The sequence below is a fragment of the Nannospalax galili genome, unplaced genomic scaffold (genome assembly GCF_000622305.1).
Source record: "Nannospalax galili isolate Female #2095 unplaced genomic scaffold, S.galili_v1.0 scaffold2149, whole genome shotgun sequence".
Lineage (NCBI taxonomy): Eukaryota > Metazoa > Chordata > Mammalia > Rodentia > Spalacidae > Nannospalax > Nannospalax galili.
In genome coordinates, this window is record NW_008360298.1 from 372,200 (window position 1) to 389,127 (window position 16,928).

Consider the following 16,928-nt stretch of genomic DNA (forward strand, 5'->3'; position numbering starts at 1 on the left):
ATAAATTTAGAGCTGAACTTATGAGTATACATCCTGATATAACTGCCAAAGCTGAGAAAATGGAAAGAAACCACGGAGGTAAAGGGAAGGAGAGAGCCCAAGTGAGGGGGATAGATGGAAAGAGATGTTAACAATGTGCAAGTGGGGAAAATTGGGATATTCAACTGGGAAGGAAGGAAGGAAGGATATACAAAGAACCAAAGAGTAAAAAAAGGAGACCATCAGAAGAAGGCAGATAATAGAAGATGGGTATTATCAATGGTAAAATGGGGGTACTTTACTGTGGAAGGAAGGGAGGTGTGAAAGAGAGGGAGGAGATAAATAAAGGTAAGGTAGTTTGAGAAACCAGAGGGAAATTATTTATCACAAAAACCTACAAAAAAGCACATACAATATCTGAACAAGAGTGCATATGTATACCCGAAGGCTATATAGCAAGAAATACAGTGCCAGACAGGAGAAACCTTCCTTTTAGCTGTTGGTCAAGGAAGTCCAAGAGACCTCCAAAATAACACAGAATATTTCCATAGCCCTTGATTACCTCCCAGAACTTGAAGGTAAGACCCTATAGCTTAAGACAAGAAATACTCAGCCACAGGACTTGGAGCATTGGAGCTGGAAGAGACCTGGAAGCCACCTCCCTAGCTCTTACAGTTCTAGAGGATACTATGCAAACTGCTCAGGGAGAAAAATCAATCAATGGTCCAACCCAAATTGTAAGGCCTAATAACCACAATGACCTATACAAAAATCTATAGAGGTACAGTAATATCACTTTATCTAGATGGTAATCAACAGCTATCTAATTGTATTTAAAGCCCTTTCAATGGGAGGGAGCTCATGGGTGACATGTATACATAGCCAAATACACATACCTGAAGAGGTCAAAGATCCTAGAGAAAACCCAATCTCCATCATATCGCTAAATAAATGAAATCCATTACTGTATGCTAAATGTGGATCTTTATATTTTCAGACAAGTATACCATTCACCAATCATCACTGAAGCCTCTTTCTGTAACAGATGGAGGCCATTACAGAGTTCTACAACTAACTGGTCACACACAGAAAACACAGAGAATACTTGTCTTAGAGACTGCCATCCTGAAGTGACATATCTACAGTGTAACCTCTATACCTAAGGGTCATAGGACATAGTTTAACAAGGAGTAGAGAGAATATTAATGTACCTCTCAACTCTCACCAACAAAGCTTCCTCATGCAACAGAGTGTGATGCACACAGAAGGCCACAATTGGCAAACTTTATTAGAGAAGAAGAAACTGCAGTGAACACATCCCTGGATAGGACTCTTATATTAAGCCTCACCTACTTGTGGCTCAGGGACCACTGATGAAGAGGGAACAGAAAGATTGTAAGAGCCAGGGTTGGTTTATGTACATAAGGAAACAGACATTTAGGTGTCTGAGCATTACTTCATATGAACTTGCAGCACTGGTGGGTGACAGAATGCACAAGACCCATGCAAACTCAGACAAAAACCCAGGATAGAACTGAGGAAACAGGCAGCAGGCCCGAACCTTAGTTGCAGAACTGTTGGCAACTGTTTTCTGCTGGGTGAGGGAGAATTGTTCTTCCAGTCTCTAGATAATCTATTTCTAGATAGGCTAACTAGACCACAGTAGATTACCACTGAGGGACATCTGGGTACAAAAGCTTGGCTTAATAGGCTTTAATTTCTATAGCAGAATGCATGAAATCTGGTCAGTGGCAGCTATGGTGGTGTATAGATGGGGAAGGGATCTAAATATGATTTCAGTTCATTATATGAAAAGCACAAAATTCCATAAAAAATCTACATTTAAATTTTTCACATTTATTTGGTGGCTTAGAATTCTTCATAACAGTGCTAGATAGCTGTAGCTGTCAACTTGACACCTCTAGGTAGAGGGGACCTACGTTGAGGAACTGTTGCCATGCCTGTGGAGCATTTTCTTGATTTTTTTTTTAGTGATGTGGGAGAGCCCAGCCCACTGTAGATGGTGCCAGCCCTGGGCAGGTGGTCCTATGTTGTGTAAGAAAGCAGGTTGAGCACAATCCTGTTGAACAAGTCAGTAAGCAGCTATCCTCCAGTTTCATGGCCTGATTTCCTGCCTTGGCTTCCTTGACGATAGACTGCTGGTGAGCCTTTAAATAAACCCTTTCCTCTTCAAGTTGGTTTTGGTCAGAATTTTTACCATAGCTACTGAAAGCAAGTAAGAGAATAGTTTTAAGACGAAAGCATAATTTCAAATTTCTGAAAGATTTCATTTCTTGTGAAGTACTTTCTAAAAAGCTCAACTCAAAAAAAATGTGATACAGTCAAACTGATTTTCACTGTTTATTTCTAGTATGGTTAAAAAAAGTCTTTAAAACATTTTGATGAATAGTTCTCACAGAATAGACTTAGGGCAAATGTCAACAACTTAGGAATAAATTATATATCCCAATGTGTCAGATTGACAGGCTCTCTCTGTTCTTAACTATTGATTTACGCTCTGCTGGATAAACAAAAATATAAAAAGGGGAAAGAAATCTATTTTTTCTAATCATTGGCATCTTAGTTCTTAGGGACTTCATTATTAAATGTAGAAACCATAAATATAAGTAAAGGAAGACATAAGCAAGTCAAAGTCATGAGTCTCTTAAAGATGATCGAGTCAATTGCAGCTAATTCAACTCATTGTAGTACTGCTAATTTATTATTTATTTTGTATTACTTTCATGTCCTTTGCAACTATACAATACAGTTCAATACAGTTTTATTATTTTGGGATCTGTATCTTTTAGCTGAATATGATAGCATTGGACTATACAACAAGAAAGGCCAATATAATAAGTAAATTTTATTAGAAGAAAATGACAAAAAATATTATTACAAAATTATTAATAGTATATAAACATTTTATTTTGCTTTAGTTTGTGGTTCTGATAAAATATTTAACTGTTTTAATTGTGTCAATATGTTGTAGAATCAGATAGGAAGCATCATTTTGGCTCTCTCAAAGTATTGCATTTTATTCATAAATACATAAGATATTAAATAAATACAATAATCTATCAGAGTGTTTTGACAACATGTGATCAAAGATGGTTATTTTAAAAATTTTAACTACTTTATTGATTCTTTCAGAAATTCATACATGCATACAATGTATTTCTATCATATTCATGCTCCACTCCTTCCCCAACTCTTTCCTGATTCCCTCTCCAATCTCGACACCCTACCCCCAACTTTGTATGCTCTTTTATCTTTTTTAAAATTTTAAGCCAATAAGTCTAATTTGTGCTATTAAGTCATTGTCTGGAGCATGGTCAACCTCCAAAGAGTCCACACCGTTAAAGAAAACTAGCTCTCTTAACATCAAAAGTCATCAACTATCAATTGCTTCCTCTTGAGCAAGGGCTGAGGACTTACAAATTCTTTTCCCTCCATGCTGGAATGTTGGCTTGATCTATTTCAGGCAACTACAGCTGCTTGTGAGTTCATGAGTACAGCAGTTCTGTCATGTCTAGAAGACACCGTTTCACTTGATCCTCCCAGACCATGGTGATTTTAATCTTTCTGTATTCCACTCCCATTTCCCAATGATTTCTGTGCCTTGGAGAGAAAGGATGTGATAGGTATTCCATCTGTGGGTGAGTATTCCACAGACACTTATTGTATTTTAGCCAGTTGTGAGCATCTGTGTTAACCGCCTTCCATTGCACAAAGAAACTTCTGGATGAGGTCTGAGGGCTGCACTAATCTAAAGATATGAATTTAGAGGGAAGTTTGATACTACATTCATTTAGTAAAATAATAGAAGTAGGTTTAGCTCTGGGGCCTATCAGTTCCCCATTCATGGGTTCTTGGCCAGATTTACATTGCTAGGCATTTTTTCCTGTGGAACGGGCTTTAAATATGATCAGAAATCAGTTGGTTATCCTCCTTAATATTCATACCATGGGCATATCTTCACATGTTGATGATAATTGTAACTCAAAATTTTTATATTTGGATGATACAGTTGATGGCTTTTTATCCCCATCAGCCTACATAGTAACTTCCAGGATTATGAAAGCTAGCCAGTAGGGAGGATGCTTCCTTGTCAATACAGACATAAATTCTCCATGTTCTTTGTCTAATGTGTGCAGTGTCTTCAGTAATAGGATCTTACCAAGGGATAGATATTTTTATTAGTGAGAACATCATGGTTGTATGCTATAGAAAGCCAAGTAACTTTCTTATACAAAAGGGAACTGCATTGCAAAGATAGTAAAAAAAAAAAAGTGCTCTCATAATGGAAGAAACTTGTACTAGCAACACTGAAGCCCTCAGGGTTTATAAAAGACATTCAAATCTGTCAGGAGTAAATACCTTTATACTTGTCCTTATGCTAGACTTGAAATTATTCTTCCTCCCACAAATAAGCTTTACATGATAGGTAATACATCAGTTATCTGACCCATGTTCATATGTGTCCTGATCTATGCGTTAGGAAAAGGATTTATTTGTCATGTAGTAAGAAAAGTATCACAGAATGACTCTAATTGAGCGGCGGGCTAAACCTCTATGACACTAATGATGACTTTCAGAGGTACAGGGATGTTGGGACTGACTCTGCATGGGCAATTTGTTGTCCTTCTTGAAGAGAATAAGGAGAGAACAAGATAAGACAATAAGACAATAATTACCTCAGTAGCAATGCCGGAATATGGGCATTTAGCAAAAACAAACCTATTTGTTTCTTTTTGAATTCTTTTAATTGAATTTTTGTGTATTTCATATAGAACATCTCAATCAATCTTAATCATCTTTATACTTCCTTCCTCACTGGCACCCTCCTGTAGCTCCCCCACTGGAATTCTTACATTCTGTCATTTGTGTTAAGGCCTATTGTGTCAAGTAAGTGTCGTCAGACTTCCTTCAGTGCTAGTTCATCTACTGAGGTCGAGTCAGCTTATCTGGAGTCACTTGCTGTCCCTCACTGTTTGACATTTTTAAAAATATTTGGTTTATAAGTTCTACCCTATAACTTCAAGTTGGACAGCATGTTCTGGTCTTGTACTAGTATCTTTTAATTTTTGCACTACAACAGTTTTATTATTTTTTTCTTTGCTTCATTGTTGATTGGTTTGATGTTCTGGGATTCAAAATGGAAAGCTTTCAGTCTGTGAGGATCATGATGGAAAGTTCTAGTATAGGGAAAAGTATGAACTTTAGTTACAAACCTGACTAGTTGGAACTATTATGGAATTACCTGTGATGAGTACTTGGGCAACCTAAGGAAGCCCTTTATAAACTGAACTTTTTTATCATAAATTTATAAGTAAAATTAGCCTTCAAAGTTTACAAGTTTTCTGAGAATTCTCTTGAAGATAAACTGAGAACAGTGGCAAAGTAATCCCACAGAATTCTAATTTAAGAACAGTCAATGACAGAGGAAAAAGAGAAAGAAAATAAGTCATCCTTATTTGCCATTAGCTTGCAATCCCTGAAAGTCAGAATTTTAATGGGTGCTGCAACATACCAATTCCTCTCCCCTGACATTCCCAAATTATTCTTCTATTACTCCAAATATTTGTCTCTGCCTTGGGCTTATACCTTCAACTTTATTTAAACACCTTTTCAGAAATGCACCTTGAATACCTAGAACAAGCATCAGAAACAGTGTGACCTAACCTTTGCACAGTACACATTGCGAACTAGGCACTGTTTTATGCACAGAACCAATAATGAAACAATCATAGCATAGTTCAACAATAAGATTTAATTTTCTTTCTGATGCTGGGAACTAATTTTATTTTGCTAAGATAGGTATTTTAAATAATTTGTTCAAAGCTGTGCAGTTTGTGATAGAGTTGAGGTTTGAATTCGGGTCTTTAGAATGTATAGATATATATGTGCATATATATATATATATATAGAGAGAGAGAGAGAGAGAGAGAGAGTACAAACCTTTTGGAATTCTTCTTGATAAGTGTGAGCTTACAAGTAATGTTACTAAGTTTCCAGAAAACTATTAAAAATGACAATGTATCCATTGGATTTGATGATACATGTTAAATGTTTTTACTTTTATATGAGGTATGTAATGATACAGCTTTTAATTGTAAGGGGCTCTAAGCTATAAGAGAAGATACAGTTATGTTTATTCTTAGAAGTAATTATTCATTTAATTACAAACTGCCAGCATTAGAAAATGTTTACCATATTATTTACATTTAAGCTAGTGACAGGTAATTATGTTTGAATAAAACAATTATTACAATTATGAAATTTTTAAGTAGGAACAATCATACTGTGTATTATGTTAATGTTTATATATGGATTCATAATAAAATATTTAGAAAGTAAAATTTACTTTTTCAGATATATCTTAATTTCTTGTGTTCTCATGACAAAGCTATTCTCTCTTGTGGGGACTACATTAATCATTTATGCAAATAGTCTGTTTCCCAAAGCAGTGTAACCAGAGGTAGAGTTGATCTAATACGTACTGTGTATAGTTTTTTTTCCCTTTGATTTGCCTTCTGTGTTTATTGTTAGTCATGACTAAAAACCTTAAAATATTGGTTAAACCTATTTTATTGCCAATATCAAAATATCAGAAATATTTTAATAATGCTACTTAATGAATATATTAGTCCAAAGTAAACTGATATAAGATCTATTATCTTACCCTGAAATGGAAAGTCATTTGAACATATTGTACAGTGAGCAACATTCTCTTGCTATATTGTTAGAAAATTGATTTTCAAATGAATGTTATTCATCCATCATGCATTTGGAGGTTCTGCATGTTGATATGAACAAGTGTTGGCATTATTTTTCAACTATTTATTTAACACCTGAATGTGATATATGATATAACAGTTAAAAGGATGAATTAAATTATTTTTTAAATAATTTTTAAATTTTATGTGTATGAATATATTGCCTGCATGTACATGCGTGCACTCATGTTGTGCAATGCCATGAAGGTTAGAAGAGGGCTTCAGATTCTCCTAGAACTGGAGTTAAAGACAGTTCATAGCTGCCATGTAGGTGCTGGGAATTGAACCTGGGTCCTCTGTAAGAGTAGTCAGTGTTCTTAACCACTGAGCCATCTCTCCAACTCCAAAAATAATATAGATTTAAATTAAATAGTATTAGAATTTTTATTTGTCCTTTTAACTGTTATATCATATATCACATTCATGTGTTAAGCATGGCAAACATTAGATGATAGATAGATAGATAGATAGATAGATAGATGATAGATAGATAGATAGATAGATAGATAGTGTCAGGTGGGCCTCAATTTCAGAGAAATCCATCTGCCTCTGTTTCTGGACTGCTGGGGTTCAAGGTGTGCACTATGACACCTGGCCTATATAATTTATAACTAATAATTATAAATGATGCCTCAGGAAAGAACAAAGTTTTCAGGGAAATGTGTTGAAATTTGTATTGAGATATCTGAAAATAATGTCTTTTTATTTTTTTATGATTACCAACTAGATTAATTGTAATTGTAATTGTAACATTTTTAACAGAACCCAAGAGTTATATATGTTGCAAATGGATAGGGAGATATGTTAATAAAATTTTACTCATATGCAATCTGGATAGTTTTACCCATAAGGAAAGGAAAGATGACACAATTTTACGAGATCGTAAATGTGTGGATTTTTCTGTGTACATCTTTTTTTCACAATCTGTTCTATCATGCTCTATTTATATTATCTCCAAACCTCTTTTTTATAACTTTTGTTTGACTATTAATTACTAATCCATGCAACACTTTCTGTTTCTTTCCAGAACTGATCTTCATCTATTGTCAAAGTTTTATAATCCTTTTTGCTTTTTAAAATTCTTCCTTTATAAGACAAAATATTCTGAGAATTCTTTAAAATTCTTCTTCAAATGGACAGAAAATTGGACAATATATTCACAGAAGAATGTTGTGAGAACCAAGGTGGCTTGAAATACTTATACCCATTCAATTATGTTTGGGATCTTGTGGCTCTCAAAAATCAGGGTTACTAAGGCAAAGAAATTAAAATAATTTCTAAAAAGAAGTAAAATCCATCAAATGAGTCAAAGTTTGGATCTGTTTTACTTTTCTACTTTGTTATAATTCTGATTAAAATGAAGTAAATACACAAAAACCTCATCAATTAGATAACTCAACCATAATGAACAAAATCTACTTACATTACATGAGAAAGTTAGATCGTGTCTGTGAAGAAGAAACATGTCATGAAGAAACTTGGTATCCTCATCAGCTACTCCTATATGAATTATGGAATTCTACAAAAACAAAAACAAAACTGTATTTTTTTTCTGGAAAAGCTAAAAAGCAGTAGAAGCTATTTTGCTAAATAGTATAAGGATCATCTCTTCAGTTTTGATGGCTCCTTAAAGTCTGTCTTTGGAAAATATTTGCAGATCTATTTCTTGTGGTCATGAAGGGTTTGCCCACTATATTAATTATATAAACAACACAACAATTCAGGAGAACGAATAGGATTCAGGACCACTCAGTCATATTGTCTTGTAGTCCTGTTCTGCACCTGGGTTTGAAAATGAAAAGATAATGGAAAGTAGGTAGAAGTACTATCTTCTGTGACTTTTAAGTTGTTCTTGGGGCTAAGATTCCTCTGCTGGTAAATGTCTTTGCATCCAGGCCCACCACTTGAATTTTATCCTGGAACTGACATGTTAGAAGAGGATAATTAATTTATACAAATTGTAGAATGTGCACCATGGTAAACACAAGGCCCACATATGAAAAAAGAATTAAAACTACATGTCAAGTTCTTAAAGTATTTAAAAATTGTATTCTCTTGTTTCTAGATCCCCCAATGTAAAAAGACGCAGCTAAGTTTTATCACTCCTGTTTTCCTCTCCAATTAGAGAAAGATTTTTTCAGTAACAAGAATGTGAACAAAACACAGGGCAAATAATGAACTTTAACAATACTATATGAGCCCTAGATCCTTTCTCTTATGCATATGTTACTTGCACCCTTGTCCTCTGTTACAGTGATGGTAGCTTTGTGTTTTTATTCATCTTCTGAAAATTAGGTTATTACATATTAATATTGGAGAATATTAAAAATATATGTGCTTAATTCATATTAAATTAGATGAATATGTCTATCTCATTAAATTTCTATTGTTTATATACACACACATACACTTATTTGTTTGATTTTTGAGACAGGTTCTCCCTGTAGCCTCAAATGGCCTAGAACTTGCTATGTAGACCAGGCTTGACTCAACCTCACAGACTTCTGATTGTCTCTGTCTCCTGAATGCTTGGATTAGAGATATGTGCTACAATATCCAGCTTCAATTTATACTTTTAGTAGTATTTTTGATGATGTTGATCATAGTGTTGATGCTAACATGGAATTTGTTTTACATGTTGTATATAGTTTAAGGTGGATAATGATAGACATACACTGAGAAATATTTACACAGATGTAGAACTAAAGTACGATAACTAAATTTACATATGTATGCATCATTAATGGATTCTTTGAGTTATCATTGTCTATAAAACATCTATGTCCTATTCCTTTGGAAGGCATTTTGACTGTGTTTGTTCCATTGTCTCCTTGATATGTTTGTCTTCCCCAAATTATGTTTTTTAGTCAAGACCTTAAAAAAAATTATTATAGATGGGTGAGGTGTCTCACTGAGGAGACAGAGGGAGATGCAGAGGCAGGGAGATCTCTGTGAGATTGTGGCCAACTTGGTCTATATGAGTCTCAGGCCAGCTGAGGCTATAGGGAGACCCTGTCTCATTTAGAAAATAAAATAAAACAAAATAAAATAGTTTATTATAAGTTGTTTTTTATGGATTTAAATTAGTTTAGAAAGTACTTTTAACCAGAGGCCATGTGATTTATCAACACATATGTGGTTGTTGTCTTTGGAGTACAAATAAAGTAGTTCATCCAAGTTTGAAACATACAATCTGCCTCAGAAATCTGAAGAACTCTCACCAACAAAAGAAACTACAAACATGTTTCTTCACTCTCACCTACCATGTTGACTTAAGGATAACTGACTATACACCAGCCAAAGACATCTTGCAAAACTAGGCTGTGTGGAGGCTGATTAACAATGCAACTTGTCTTTGTGGGATTTTATAAGGCATCATGCTATAGTGCTTTTTGAGGCCTGACTCAGTTCTGACTTTGTACTTTCTTACAAGCAAATCAATATTTCCATCATGATGATCTCAACAGCCTATTATCTGTATCCTGCAGAACATAGTACATCATTTATATGACTCATTTGTTCTAGAGTTATCCCACACCTTTCTACTCTATGACCATTCTGTCCCTCAAAAACACCTGAATTCATCAGTTGAAGAATGATGTGTAAAGCAGTTTGATCTATTTTATGCCTTTTGGTTTACTAGAAACCAGTATCATATTGAAAAGTTCTTTAAACTTTTATTTTATTGAGAGATATTCTATTTCAGATCAGAATTCATGTTTTTTTCCTCTTTGTTTAAAATTGTAAATGAACTGAACTGCAAACAAAGCATATCTAGGCAATTCTTTATTTCACTTACCCCCTCCCTCATTTCTTTCTGGTTTGCCCTTCCCCATCCCCTTTTCTACACCTTATTAGTCTGACTTGTCTGTGTGATATAAAATATAATCACTATAGCCAATTTATAAGTACCAAACTGATGCCACTGAACAATAAACTGGTCATGGATGCTGATATGTTTTCAATATAAATTGTCCCCTACAGGCTCAGGTGTTTGAACACTCCGTTCCCTGCTGATGGTGTGTTGGAGGCTGTGCAAGTCTCCAAGGATGCACCTGTTTTGATTTCCATCTAGACTCCTTTGGCTCTTTTTCATACAAGATGTGAGGAGTCTTTGCCACATGTTCCTCTTGCTTTGAACTCTACCTAACCTTCATCGCTATGGTAAGCTAAAACCATGAGCCAAAATATAGCATTCCTCCCTTAAATTACTTCTGCAAGTTATTTTGTCCCTACAATGATAAAAGTACCCGATGCAGGTTCTGACATTGATTATAATCACCTAAGCCTCCAAAATGTCACTGAATAGGGGTCAGGAATGAAAAAACTCACATCGTTCTAACTACAAAGCTCCTTTTTGTTGTATAATTATTTTCTTTGTGATCAATTGAAGACTGGAAAAGGAGTTTTCAAAGTCAATACCAGTACTAAAGAAGTAACAGTAACCAGTATTAAAGTGGAAACAAGAATTTTCTTACACCAGTAACTAAGACTTCACACCTGTATATTCTCCTGCTTCAGAAGTATATATTGCTATTTACAAATATAATTTGAACTGATTAAAATTTTCTATTGTAAAAAACTCAAAATATTATCCAAAAAGTAAATAACATCTTTCAAAATGGCATAACTTGATCAATGAAGATGAAGACATAATTATTGAAGAATACCTGTTATTTTTGAAAATGGCAAAGTTTGTGATAAATGAGGGAGTTTCATGCTTAAAAATGGGAAAAATGAAAATCAGAAGGAAAATATTAAGAGAGATTTAAAGAAGGAAAAGTTCAAATACATTTAAACATCAATTTTACTTGTACTCTACCCATTATATGAGAAAATCTTCAATGAATTTCCCAGATTTATAGGTATTTCTCAAATGGTGGTCCATTAATCTTCCAAACAAAATCACATATTACAATAAATTTAAGCAAAAATAATTAGAATTTGTTGCCCTGCTCACAGGAGTCTTTTCATTTGAAAAGTTACACATATCTTTAATAAATTTTATATCTGAATCATATTATTTCTAATTTCTATAGAAAGAAAAACAGTATGACAACCAATACATAGCTATCTTACAAAAGGAGCCTTCTTTTCTTTGGTTAAAATTTATTCTTTAAAGTTGTACCAAGAGTTGCTGTTTACTAAACAAACACATGTTGGTGGCCTTAAACAGGACAGACACACCTGCATGGCCTCTTGTCCTTCCCTGGCTGAATCTACCCCAGGTTCACTAGAAATGGGCAGAGTTCACAATCACTTGGAATGATGGTAAATACTAATTGTCACCTTCACAGGATCTAGAATCACCTAGGAGAAAAGCTTTAGGGCATACTTTGAAGGATTATCTACTTTAGGTAAGTTTCCAGACATGCAGAAGTGATATTGTGATCCAGTTAAGTGAGATGTGAATACCCACCCACTATGGCAGGACTATCTCCTGAGTGGGGCCCTGGACAGTACAAAATGGAGAAACCAGGTGAGCACTTGCATGACATTCATCCCTCTCTACTTCTTGAGTGTACATATGATGTGATCAACTGCTTCAAGATCTTGCACCCTTGACTTCCCTGCCATGATGGACCTCCTGACCTCTGGCTGCCACTGCTGCTGCCAACCTTCCTAATACTGGATCCCAGTGTCTTCAGCTTTTCAACATGGATTGAAGACCCAAAGCTCACTTGGAATTTTCTAGGCTGTCAGTGCCAGGTTGGGACTACTAAATCATCTGGCTTCTGGGAATAAACAGCTACCATGTTCTCAGCTTCTCTAGAAGCAGCCAGTCATTGCTGTGTTACCTCATCCATATTGTGGGGGCCAATGCAATAAAGCCCCTTTGTAACACACACTCATTCTATTGGTTATGTTCCCTAGGGAACCCTGACTAATATATTCCCTTCTTATCTTTCTTCTTTCTAAATCTTCTCCCACTCTAGTACTTCAAACACTAAGTCCTAACAAGTGTTTCATCACCTTCTCTCTTGTTGCACCTCCACTTCTACACTCTCTTAGTCATTACCATCTGTCATAAGGTACACACCTGAGGCATCAATCACCTTCTTTCTTTTCACCAGTTAATCTGTGTTTCTCTTTTCTGTGGCTTTGACAGCTAATATATTTCAGTTCTTTCATGAACTCTAAGCATAAAGGTTTTGTTAGTCAGGCTTAATCATACAGCTTTCTTCCTGTCCTTCATTCCATTTTTTCCCAAGATCTTATTAAATGGGAAATAATATTGCTCCTAGAATTATATGAAAAATAAATGAAGGATGATATCAAATTATTTAATATATTTTGAAAAACAGCATATGAAATCAGGGAATATACTTAGAGACTGTGCGGCTGTGTACACTAAGGATAGATGGCTAACAAAATAGAGAAGTAGGAAAGGAGTTAATACTATGGACCTGGGAAGAACGTTAAGCCAATTAAGATCCTCTAGTGACATTTTCTAGACAAAGGCTACAATTTGCTATAATTCTTAGACAGAGATACTCAAAATATTTTGGATGCAAAGATTAATTGCTAGATATTTCAGTTTTAAAACTTTACATACCAATTTTATTAATTAGAAACATTCTATTTGAATGTTTGCTGCATGTAATTTTGATAAAGTAGGTAGTTTTAACATGTGAAAGAGTGTCTGCTTTCTTAAGAATTCTCATGTGTTTTTGGAGGGGCACAGGAAAATCATTTGAAATAATCTTTTGTAGGATTTGATGAATACATAAAGTGATTGGTATCAAAGAATACAAATGTCTTCAGGCATTATGGTACACACCTTTAGTCATATTTCTTGGGAGGCAAAAGCAGGTGGATTGTTGTGAGATTGAGGCCAGCCTGGGTCTACATAGTGAGTTCCAGACCAGCTGGGGCTACAGGAAGACCCTGTCTAAAAAAGACCAAAAAAGAAAAAAAAAAGCTGCCAATGTCCTGGGGACTGAACCCATGCAGCAAAGAATACAAAGATTGCTGCTGAAATGGTCAGGCATCAGATGATAGGCAACAAAATAACAATAAAATGAAGAGGTGGTATTGATAGAAGACACACATGACAGCATGGTGCAGAGTGACAAGGCATATTCCAATCTCTGAGCAAATGTGAGAGAGACATGGAAGAATATTTCTATGTATCTTTTTAGTATGCCAATATTACAAGTTAAAAATAAAAAAGCATATTTATTTTGGGTTAATTCTTTCACAAATTGAAGCACAAATAAAATAACAAAATAAAATAAAAACTTCGGAGGGTGCAAAAGAGAATTTTTAAAGTTTAAACATAAGATAACATGAGAAATAAAGGAGCAGTAATTTAGTATAAGTAATTTATAAGAAGCAGTTTATATTATATTCTAAAAAAATGGTTTCCTGTCATGAAAAGTATATACACTTCACACTGAATGTTCATAAATAATAATCCTTTTTTTTGCCTTTTTGAGACAGGGTTTCCCTGTAGCCCCAGCTGCCCTAGAATTCACTTTGTAGACAAGGCTGGCCTTGAACTCACAAGAGAGCCTCCTGCCTTTGCCTCCAAAGTGCTGAGATTAAAGGTGTGCTCCACCATGCCCAGTATTACAAGTAGTAATTTTATATACTCCATAAATGTTGATCTTTAAAAAAAGTCTATTTGCTGAGAGTATCATGCTCCAATTATTTTAAGATATTTTATTCCTTGAGAATTCAAATAATGCATTTGATCACATTCATATATCCCATGTTCCTGTACCCCAACCTCATATCCTATATTTTAAGCCTATAAAGTCCAATTTGTGTTATCAAAATATTCTTGAGTATGGGTCCATCATAGGGAGAATGATATACCTTCCAAGGGTCATCCTTAAAGAAAACTGACTCTCCTTCTCCCAGCATCTATCAATTGCCAATAGATCCTCTCATCTCGGGTGAGGCTCCATGCCTACTTCTCCCATTCCATGCTGGGATTTTGTCTGGTTTGAGCTTGAGTAGTTCTTGTGCATTCTGTCACAACTACTTGAAGCTGTCTTGCTCTGTCCTGAAAAGTGTTTCCTTAGAGCCATCTAAAGCCTCTAGCTCTTAGAATCTTCCCACTTCTTCCAATGATGATCCCTTAGCTTTTAGAAGAGGGATGCTATATAGATGCCTTATTTAGGGATAAGCACTCTGCAGTCTCTTATTCTCTCCACCTTGACCAGTTGAGGCTTTCTGTGTTAGTTGCCATCTACTGTCAAAAGAAGCTTCTCAAATGAGGGTTGGGGGTTCCACTAATCTATAAGTATAATGATAAGTCATTAGGAGTCAATTTAGTACTATGTCCATTTAGCAGAGTAATAGTACTAGGGTCTCCTCTAGGGTCTACAGAAGTTTTCAACCCATGTTGTAAAGGAGACGTCAATCAGAATGTGTTTGGTTATGCCCATATTCATGCCACTTTTGTAGCAGTGGGCACAGGCTATTTGTTACTAGCACACAGATTCAGAGATGGATAAGACTGATGATTACTTTTCTCTCCTCATAGTGTGCATAGCTCTTTCTGATACTCTGAAAGCTAATCAGTACTGATGAAACTTTGAGGTTAATATGAGCTTGATTTTTGCATGTTTTACAAGTCAACTATGTAGTATTTCCAGAAACAGGGTCTTATGAAGTTCTGGAGGGCAACCAAGAGCAATGGCAATAGCCAGTGACACATCGTTACCCTGACAAACAACTGAAAAAAGAGAACCCATTTCTGATATTGGGCTTTTAATTTCCTAGTCTTTAATTTCTAGTAGGGGCCTTGTCCTCCCATTATAATCTAACTCTATTTAAATAGTTAGAATTTTTTTGGGTTTCAAGGTTACATGACAATTGGAAAAGAAAATAGAGGTAAGGCTATGTATGAAGCCATGTCCAAAATAATGATTATCAAGCACTGAGTACATGAAAACAGTAACGAAGATGTGTTTGCTTCTTTCTAAAATCATATAAGAGAATAAAAATATTTATAAACAATGAGGTAATTAACTATCTTTTTTCTTTTTGATCCATAGAATAGGAAAAAATCTGTCTTACATTATGAAAAATAAGATAAAATTTCATTTTTACAAATAAATATGTGGTCTCAACATTTTTTACTTCTTCTGAATTAAATTTAACACACATATATGTAAAACTTTTATCTATTGGCCAGGCATTGTGGCACATGACTTTACCACCACACTCAGGAGGCAGAGGCAGATGAATCTGTGAGATTGAGGCCAGCCTGGTCTATAGAGTAAGTTCCAGGCAACCTGGGGTTCAAGGATACCCTATCTCAAAAAAAAAATGACCAAAAAATGTACCTATTAATGAGATTATATAAGATATAACAATACAGGTCTAGATTATGTAATATTTAAGTCAAGTTAAACATATCTTCTCAAATAATTATTATAGCTATGTAGTAATTGTTTTATCCTTTTCTGAAGCTTTTGAAAATACATGGTGTGTTAGTAATCTGGATAGCCCCAGGCTGTATGATCACACACTTTTTTTTCCATATAACTGTATCTTAGTAACCACTGATCCACATTTTCACATTTCTTCCTTTCTCCTGCTTTGTCAGTGTCTGGTACTCAGCATTCTATTCTTAAATCTATTATCAGTATTTTAGATTCCACATTTGAGTGACATAATTTGGTCCTTGACTTTCTTTTTCTGATACTTGATTTAGCATAAGGCATTCCAGTTCTGTTCATGATATTACAAATGACAGGATTCCTTGTTCTTATGGCCAAGTAGCATTCCCCCTACTCTTCCTCCCTCTCCTCCTCCTCCTCCTCCTCCTCCTCCCTCCTCCTCCTCCTCCTCCTCCTCCTCTTCATTCTCTACCTTTGGGCTATTTTGAATAGTGCTATGTGAACATGTGAGTAGAGATCTATCTTTTGACCTACAGATTCCGTATCTTTTGGATTCATATCATCTAATATGATTTATGAATCATTCAGCAGTTTCATTTTCAATTTTTAAAAAATTTCATGTTTTCTATAATGGCAATCCTAATTTGGATGCCATAAACACTGTTCAATGATTCTCTTTTCTCTATATCCTGGCTAAAACTTTTCATTTATAAATTATTTTATAATCTGATCATTCTTACTGGGGTGATATAATATTACATTGTGCTTATAATTTGTATTTTTCTGATGATCAATGATGTTGAATATTTTTCAT